The sequence below is a fragment of the Centrocercus urophasianus genome, unplaced genomic scaffold (genome assembly GCF_019232065.1).
Source record: "Centrocercus urophasianus isolate 14NV4802_14NV808 unplaced genomic scaffold, USGS_Curo_1.0 seq_19, whole genome shotgun sequence".
Lineage (NCBI taxonomy): Eukaryota > Metazoa > Chordata > Aves > Galliformes > Phasianidae > Centrocercus > Centrocercus urophasianus.
Genome location: NW_024884744.1, coordinates 17,031,044 through 17,040,150, shown reverse-complemented (window position 1 = coordinate 17,040,150; position 9,107 = coordinate 17,031,044). Strand labels below are relative to the sequence as shown.

Below are 9,107 nucleotides of genomic sequence, written 5' to 3'. Positions count from 1 at the left end.
AGGCAGCTGTACAGCATGCCCAGTCTTTAGCTAGGTGCGGTGACTCTGTGGTTGTAGTGTCAGAGCACAATTGGCTTCCTGCCTCTGTGTGCAGGGCAGTGACTGCTGTTCGCTGTGACCCTGTGGCAGCAGGCAGCTGTGTGACCTGCCCTTGGCGCTGCCTCCTGCCCGTGGCCAACACAGTGGTGACAGGGTGCTGGCACTGCTGTGAGCTGCCTGGTGCTGGGACTGCTTGTGTGGGATCAGCATGAAAGTGTTCAAGCGGGGCCATTTTGGTGCTCCTCCAGTCTGCAGTAGTAGTTATAGAATCTGTTTCAGGGATAGATGAAAAATCGGGGTTTGAAGCAGTGCCTTTATGTAGGAAGAAACAGGCACCCCTGGAGTTGGCTTCTGTGAAGGGAAGAAGCAATAACGTGGGAACTGTCTTTGTTAGTGATGAATCCTGGTAGACTTCTGGGGAGTTACGAAATGGCTTCGCTTGCATTAACAGAACCGAGGGATGTACTGAAATTCATGGAATTCCCCTTTGACAAGAGCTTGGAGCTGGCACTTCATGTTTGGACTGGATGATCTTAGAGGTGTTTTCCAACCTTGGTGATTCTGTGACACTTCTGAAGGGCTCTTGTGAATGACATGACAGCTTCCAGCTGCACTAGGTGAGCGACATCTGTTTGCACGGACCCTAGCAGCAACCGCTCGGCCCGGCTCCGAGCTGCAGCAGCAGGATGCTCCTTGCCACCCGCTCGGACCGTGCGTGGGGCGGGAAGTTGGGGAACCGCACAGCGTGGGAGGAGGAAGGGACAAGCCGCCGGCAGTCGCAGACGCCACGTCCGCGTCCCCCACAGCGCGGTGATGGGGCGGGCGGGACGTGATGGCCGGAACGATCGCTGCCCCTCGCGCCGCCTCGGGCCCAGCCGCGGAGCTCGCCGCCCTTCCGACTCCGCGCCGGCGGCCGCGAAGGCGGCGCGAGACCAACCCGGCAGGCCTCGTGGCGCTGGCAGCCCCGCCCCGTCGGGGGAGTCGCGTCGAGGGCGGGGCGAGGTCGTCCCGTGGCGGGCGGCAGGGGGCGCAGGCGGGCGGGGTGGGGGGCGGCGCTCGCCCGAGTCGGGGCGCTGGGCGGGCTGCCGGCAGGAGCCGCGGCGTGGTGGCGGGAGCGGCTGCAGCGGCTGCAGCTCCGGCGGGAGGAGGCGAGAGCGCGGCCGGGCAGGTACGGAGGTGCCGCGGGCGGGGCGTCCTGGGTGGCTCCGTCCTGCCGCCGCTGCCGAGGTGCGATCCGTGTGTCTCTGTCCCGGCCGCGCAGGTGGGACGGCGCGCGGAGCGCCGCTCGGGAGCGGTCGGGCTGCTCCCCTGCACGACCCGGCTGTGGCTGCGCAGCCGCTGGCCCGCGCCCCCTGCCCGGGATAACCGGCGGCCGGGGATGGATGGGGCGTTACCAGAGCCACTGGCGGCGGCGCGGCTGCCCCGCGCTGGGCCGGGCTGTTCCCTATGTGAGGGCCGGTGGGAGTCCGTCCGTCCCGCCGGAGCCGCTGCCTCACGCGGGCGGTGAGCCCGGCACAGGCTGCGCTCCCCGGGCGGGGGCTCTGCCGGCAGCGCGCTGCCCCGGGCGGTCGGGTCGCCTCCGATGGGCCGCGGCCGCTGAACTTTGCTTCCGAGCCGCGCTCCGCAGGAGGCGCACGGAGCTCAGCGCGCGGGCGGAGCGGTGTAGGCTTAACCTGGGCGCTTAATGAGGCGGAGGTGAATCCGTCCGGTTTAATGACTTTACTCTGTGCGCAGATATATACGTATAGGCATGCAGGCAAGCCCGTGAGATGCACTCAGGAGTTCATCGGAATACGTGTGGTAACAGCCTTCATACTTAGCGCTCTGCTAGATAGAATATGTTGTTACAGATCTGCTGTGCTTTTTTCAGTGCACTGGTGTTTAGTTGTCTGTGGCTGGCGTGGAGTAACTCGCATCAGGTTTATCTTTTCTTTCCTTGCCTGTTGTCTTTAGTGTACTTGACAGCAGTCCTTTCCCTCTTATGTATTTAAACCTAAATAATATTGTAGCCTTGAAAAAATTCCTAGTGTATTTCTGCACTGCAAGATCCTAAAGAGTAACCCTGAACATATTGATGCAAATGGACTTAACATACCAATTGTGTTCGGAGCTGGAGATCTTCTTGGCCTTCAAGGAGAATGCTGTACTCAAATAAATAAAAATCAGTGAAAGTGTAGCTTAAAAGGGTAGAAAGTAAGTGGTTAAACAGTGTGTTTGTAAATCCTGTGACCTGAATTTCTGGTTCGATCGCTGCGCATAAAGGCTGGGACAATAGAAATGAGAGGGCAGGAAGTGTGTGACCTTATGAGCCTTCTGTTTTGTCTGGCATTCGTCTGAGATGCGCATCTCCTTCAGACCTTTAATTTTCTCCTTTGTAAATGTTATGAGTATACTTATAGGTGGGTGACAAAGCGATAGAGTAAGTGGATCTGTACTTGACTAACAGCATAAGCTGTCATGTATAATAAGTTATTGTACCCGTATTACGATAATAATGGGATATTAAGCCAACACATTTTGGCAGTGAGTCCTTGTAATACGTATGCCCTGTTTTGACGTCTGTAGAAGGAGGATTATCTCAGACAGACTTTGTAGTGGGAGGGTGTGAGTGGGATGAAAGCAAAAGCTGCTTAATTTTAATCTTCTCAAAAAGGTAACTAGAAGTAGTGCACATGGCTAAAATACGCATGCTTTTCTTACTAATGCCTTTTAATTGTAGTCTCTTAAATTTTTGATATAAATTCAGCCATACTGAAACATTAATTTTTATAAGGGTCAGTATATGCCGAAGCAGCTCCCTGTCCTACAAATAAAGAAGCCTTATAGCTGGCTCTTGTGTAAAGATCTGACAAGGGCCGAAATGAGTCTCTATGTGTTTGTGCAGCAGTCACAATCTGTTCAGTCTTCTGGCACTTGGTTACATTGTTTCAGTATTGTAATTGTGAACTTGCTTTTCAGAAAGGCGATCTTCTGTCTTTTGTGCTTTTTTAGTTCAAAAAATGGCATCTTGGAACAAGCACGCACAAAACTCTGTATTTCAAGATGTACAGAATGACTGACCTCTGTGCAGTTTGCATTCTCCAGTGGTTTTTTGTTTTTACCTACTCCTCCCTCACAACCTCCTTAGACAAAAGAAACTTTGAGCATCCTATGAGATTTCTTATGTAGGTCTTTCCTCCTGTTTATAATATCATATGAGACCTCTGAAACCAGATTTTGTTTGAATGTTTCTGGGCGCTTTTCCTGCTGAAGTTGCAGGTCTTTTTTTTTTTTTTTTTTTTTTTTTTTTTTTTTAACTTACTAAAAGGCTTTTCTAAATTTATGAGAGGTTTGTATCTTACCTGCATGTTATTGCTCAGAAGATGGACCGCGAATTCATGCACTCCTAAGACTGGCTTTTAACTGGATTGATGTTCAGGCTAGTTGCACACCTTCTATCTCCAAGGTTTTTATTCTAACAATACAGAAAACTACTGGCAATTGGCACACAAAAAGCCACCACTGTGAGATGCACATTGCTTATAAGCACACATCAGGCAGGCACAGGAGTGACGTGTTACTAACCACCTACTAGCATACGCTTCGTGATTTAGGTATGGTTAGATTTCTGGCTTATGGCGGGTGCTACAGAGGAGGTGGTGGTACCGTAGTTTGTTCAGGGAGGCGGGGAGCAACATGAAAGCTGAACTGCACAGACTTGCACTTGAGTGGTACCAGACATGCTGGCAGACAACAGCCTGAGTGGTGAGGAAGGATTTGTTTTAAACAAATGAGAATGTCAGCAGTTCAGATGTTGAACAAACAGTGTAGGTCGGTCCTGAACTGCTCAGGCAGAAGGTGGGATTTGAACAGTGTTTGAACATAGCCTTTAGTTTTGACTTGCTGTGAGAAGTGGAATCAGTAAATAAGTGATGTGTTGATTCATGTTTAAAGCTGTATTTAAAAGTACTCTAGCTTGGGTGGGAAACTGCATTTGGAAATAAAAGCTTAAATGGCATAGAAAAATGAGGAGAAATGCTGAAGTGCCTGGGAGAAGACTTTGTAAGTTCCATGCAAGATTTCTACTTGCCTGATTTTTAGATTCAAAGTTATTATACTGAAATTGTACTAAAATATTATAGTACAGATACACAGGCTGTGCTGTACTGTAAAATACGCTTTTTTTTGGCAGTGCTTTTCAGAATGCCTTCTGTGATAAATGCAGGCCAATATATGGTATAAATCACGCAGGTATAAATATAAATTAAAACGGTTGATCATAAACTACATGCTGGATGATGATGGCTGAAGGATGTGGGAACTTTCCAGAAAGATACCAGAAATATGATATAGACTGTGCTTCATATTTGGTTAAAATGAGGCTGCTCTTTGGTGACGTTGAAGTGGAATTCCATTGAGCAAACATTTGGCTTTATAAATCGGAGCAGAAAGTTTACAAATTGTAGATGATAACGCTTCCTGGTAGAAGGTGGGTGGCTGTTGTGTCTGTGCAGGAGCATGTGGGCTTTCACCACGTAGCTTGCTTTGTGGCCTTGGTTTTCCTTCAGTCAGAATTCAGAAGGAATGCTCATGTTTTTCGGAGAAGTATTAGGTGGGCACTGATTGCAGCTGGGTGAGATGTTTTCTCTGACTCGGAGAAGAAATAGAGTGGGGAAGGGTATTATTATAACCACTGGGTCTCTGATTTTATTTTATTTTTAAATGAGGTGACATCATTTTATTGTGCCCAGTCAGGGTGTGAGTCATTCATGTAATGATTAATCCTAAGTAGCAAAGAAAAAAAAAAAAAAAAGAAGAAAGCATTGTTGCTTTGTGTAGAGCTGTAGTGAAATTTAGGAAAGCTGCAATGGTGGATGATAAATGTGTGATTATCACTGAATAGTTCTGATGATTTAGAGCAAGATTGACAGGCTGCTTCATATTGTTTAAAAGGATGTAAGATGGGCACTGAAAAACTAGCTGGTGTTTCATGAACATAACAGCTTTTTGGAAGCTGAAATAATTAGGCTTATTTGTTTGTGCTACTTGATAAAGATATTGATTAGAAGTACTGTTCAGATGTGGTGTTCAATAACTGTATGCCAGGTGTTTCATCTATAGTTTTTACAGCACCCTTAAACTTACCATGTAACAAGAATGAAGTCGATTTCCCCCAGAAAGCTGTCCCATGATTCATGTCTTCCATTGTGGAGAGGAGAACAAAACGCCATGGCGTTGTCTCCACATCCACTATGATGAGTTCCTCGGTTGTTTATGCAACGGAGCAACTATGCTGTGTTCTCTTCAGGTGATATTCTCAGATGATTAAAAAAGAGACCCTGTGAATATCCATACATATTGTGTTGTCAGAGGTTGTTCTAAAGGGACAAGTTAATGCTGATGCCGTATTTTGCATTTTTCTGTATTTGTTATGCTTTGTTCACCTTGTTCACATCTCTGGCTGTTGTGTTGGCTAACAAATTGTTCATGAGTTAGAAGTCTGAACACAAGGCTTGCATTTCTGTCTGTTGAGTCTTCTGGTTACCGTCCCTGGGAGCTTCAGAAAGGCCATTATGTTCAGAAAAAAAAAAAAAAAAAACCAAAACCAACCCTTGCTGGAGCTAAGCAACAAAAATGAATGCAGTGAGCCTTTTGGATGGGGCATCGTGTTTAAGGCCAGCACTTTTGACCTAAACCTGTTTTCTTTTAAAGAAATAATCAGCCTGCCTACAACTTTGTGCTTGCGTATCTCTAATTTGAAGATAACACTTTCTGGAGGTTAGTTTGTGCTGTTGCTATGATGATCGGGGAAAAACAGGTATTGCTTTTGCAAAGGAGCATAGCAGTGCTTCTAGTATGCTCCCTGTGTTATTCCTCATTCCTATGTTCAGCAGCCAGACAAACTAATGGTTGTATGAAGTGCTGTGGGAAACAAAGCGGAGCAGAAACTGTCTATCCACTAATGGCATTTGTCTAATACCATTCTGGAGTTAGGCTGCTGGAGAACTGACAAAGCTGCCTCCCTCGGTATGAGCTGAAACATGAAACAAACTCAGGTCGCAAACAGCCCTGTGTAAGATCATCTGGAATTAAAAGAATAAGGATAGACTTGGGAGCTCAGATCCTATTCTCAGATCCACCTAACTTGAGTGGAAGGGCAGGTATGTAGAGGAAAATGATTTCCTTTGTACTAACATCCTCAAATGCTGGAGAGGATAAATTGGACCTGGTGTGGGAAAATCTGTTTCTTCCACTTATGAGCTTTCCAGCCTAAACCTCTGACGTGGTCTGTTTGTTCAACATGACCTCACTGACTGATTTCAATTAGTTTTAAGTGAATCCCCACAACATTTACTTCAAAAGTTAAGGCTGAGAAAAGTGTTTTTCAGCATCATACAGCCTCAGCGAAGCAGAGGGAGGTGGATTTATGTCCAGAACATGTTCAAAGGCTAATATTGAAGTGCCTGCAGAAGAGAAGAGAGCCTTGTAGTGGGCAGATTTGTTCAGAGTTAAAGCTGTTAACTAGAAAATCTTAACTAAAAAAAAAAAAAAAAGTGTAACAACTCAAGCATGCTGACAGCTTTGCCTTTGCGTGCTTTTTGGAGCTGTGATGTTATCTGATCCGTCTTTGACCATGGTCTATGTGTGATTAAGATCTCTGCTTATACAATTACGAACATATGGTATGCAATTTTAAAATTGTAAGCTTAAAATAAGTAAATTCTGGTGCTTTTTAAAGAGTTATCTAATTGAGTATGTTCTGGAATGGTTTTGCTGCCATTTAGGATTCAGTTCTGGCTCTGAGCCATGACAAATCATAAGGTTTCTTTCAAGTTTTATAATAACGTTGAAATAGAATTGCTCAGTTTCCTTTTAGGAAGCACAAGCACTTCCTTTGTTTTTGTTTTTACTTTCTCTGCAGCTCAGCGAAGTGGAAGTGTGTGTCCTGTCTTTGGATAAGGAGAGGATTAGGAATATGGTGATATTTATGAAGTGGATGAAGAAGACTTGGGTTTATGAAAGGTTTTCTTAGCTATTAAATTTTTGTTTCCACAGAGCCCTCACAGTGGCAATACTGACCAAGTAAGTTCTCACTGACTTCTATTTGCTTATTTATTCAGTTTGGAAGTTCAGCAGAGTAACATATGCAGCTGTTAAGCTGTATAGCGCTGGTTGTATTGGCAACCAGAAAGAGCAGAGCACTGAAAGAGAATTTTGCCTGGATGGAAGGATCTGCCTAAGTTTAAATGGATCAAAGGAAATTGAAGTGAAGGATACCTCCTGCTTGAAATACTTCCTGCTTTCATATGCTTGCTATTGGAATATGTAAGCCAAATGAAATCTAATTGAAAACCAAACCAAGGAAGCTTTTAACAATTCCTAAAAGAAATGAGAAAGTGAGAGAAGTGATATTAAGCTAGCATAGGAATTGCTGTCATCTTTTCAACACTTATAGCACACCCAAACCAAACATCTGTGTTGTTTTTTTTTTTTTTTTTTTTTTTTAAGGAGGAACAGTTTATGTTCATAAGTTACTTAAATACTGCTTAAAGCTTTGTAATTTGACAAATTTCATGTGATTATTTTGATAGCTTTTTTTAACACAATAGTGAAACTTCTCTGATGTTTGAAAGAAAGCAGACTATGCTGTATCATTTTCTATTCAAAATGTAGTTCCAAATTTGCATCTGAAATTTGAAATCTGTTTTCATATCAGATGCTGTTCTCTGAGATGTGGTAGGTGTGTTTTTTTCCTGTTGAATGAGGTGATCTCTCTGTCATCATTATAGTAATATAAAATGTGTAGATTCCTTAGAAATGAGAGCTTTAAGAAAACTATTATTTCTAATACATACGGACAGGTTAATAGCTGGCATGGCATAAGAATGGATGGTCCTGATAAGCTGGTGATGAGAGAGTGAGTTCGGGAACGGAATGGTGAGAGAAACTCATGTTATTTGAAGTGTTACAGAAATACACATGGCAGCATCAGCATGTGTTTGCTTTAATGCTGCTAGTAGTAGGACTTCTTGTCCTTATGATTTAATGCAAGGAGTATGTTATATAAAAAAGTCTTACATCTGTAGCAGAGAATCTATCTGCTGCAAATACGTTTGCGTGTAAAATCTGTGCAAAACAGTGGTGCAGGGAAGACCTGTGTGACTTGAAGAATGTGAAGTTTTGTACTTGTGTGCTGTTTCTCTATAAAGCTGGATAGAAAACCGTTTGTTTTCCAGGATGTTTTTTTTATTTGCTATGGCAGGATACGCCATTAGTGAGCTTTCAGTGATGTTATTTGGTGGGCTAAAAACTATCTTTTACTTAACAGGAATGTAACAAACTTTTGTGTTCATAATTTAAAAAAAAAAAAAACAAAAAAAACAAAAAAAAAACAAAAAACAAACCTAAATAATATGCTCTACTTAGTTTAGATTTTTGTTTCTATTCATGTGCATAGGTTCTAGACTCCTTGCAGGGGAGTGCAGACAGGGGTACCTTACAAAAGCACCACGTTAAGGCAGCCTAGGAGATAGCTGTACTACCTCCTCTGCTGTGCCTCTCGAGGGCCTTTTGTAGCGGCGATCAAGCCTTTTGATTCCACATTGGCACCCGTACAGGCTGGGAGGAGTGGTCCTTGAGAGCAGCTCGGCAGAGAAGGACCTGGGGGTCCTGATGGACGAGAGACTGAACATGAGCCAGCAGTGCGCTCTGGCAGCTCGAAAGGCAAATGGGATCCTGGGCTCCATCAGGAGAGGGGTGGTCAGCAGGGACAGGGAGGTGATCGTCCCTCTCTACTCGGCTCTTGTGAGGCCCCATCTGGAGTACTGTGTCCAGGTGTGGAGCCCTCAGTACAAGAAAGACATTGAGATTTTGGAAAGGGTCCAGAGGAGGGCGACTAAGATGATCAGGGGGCTGGAGCACCTCCCCTATGAGGACAGGCTGAGGGAGTTGGGCTTGTTCAGCCTGGAGAAGAGAAGGCTGCGGGGTGACCTCATTGCAGCCTATCAATACCTGAAGGGAACCTACACCCACGAGGGGAGTAAACTCTTCAAAAGGGCTGACAACAGCAGGACTAGGGGAAATGGATC

The 9,107-nt window shown here is 45.0% G+C and overlaps 1 protein-coding gene across 2 annotated transcripts in view; it reads left to right on the top strand.

Moving 5' to 3' along the window:
• Positions 1-1,127: 1,127 nt before the first annotated feature.
• PXYLP1 (2-phosphoxylose phosphatase 1) overlaps positions 1,128-9,107 on the top strand; it is a 48,243-nt gene continuing 40,263 nt past the window's right edge. Inside the window, exon 1 of one of the 2 annotated variants that reach the window (XM_042820995.1) lies at positions 1,128-1,207. The gene's annotated coding sequence lies outside the window, so the exon portion shown is untranslated. Of the gene's footprint in view, positions 1,208-1,816; positions 1,840-9,107 lie in introns of those variants that run through there. The other variant, XM_042820996.1, reaches the window with a different exon arrangement.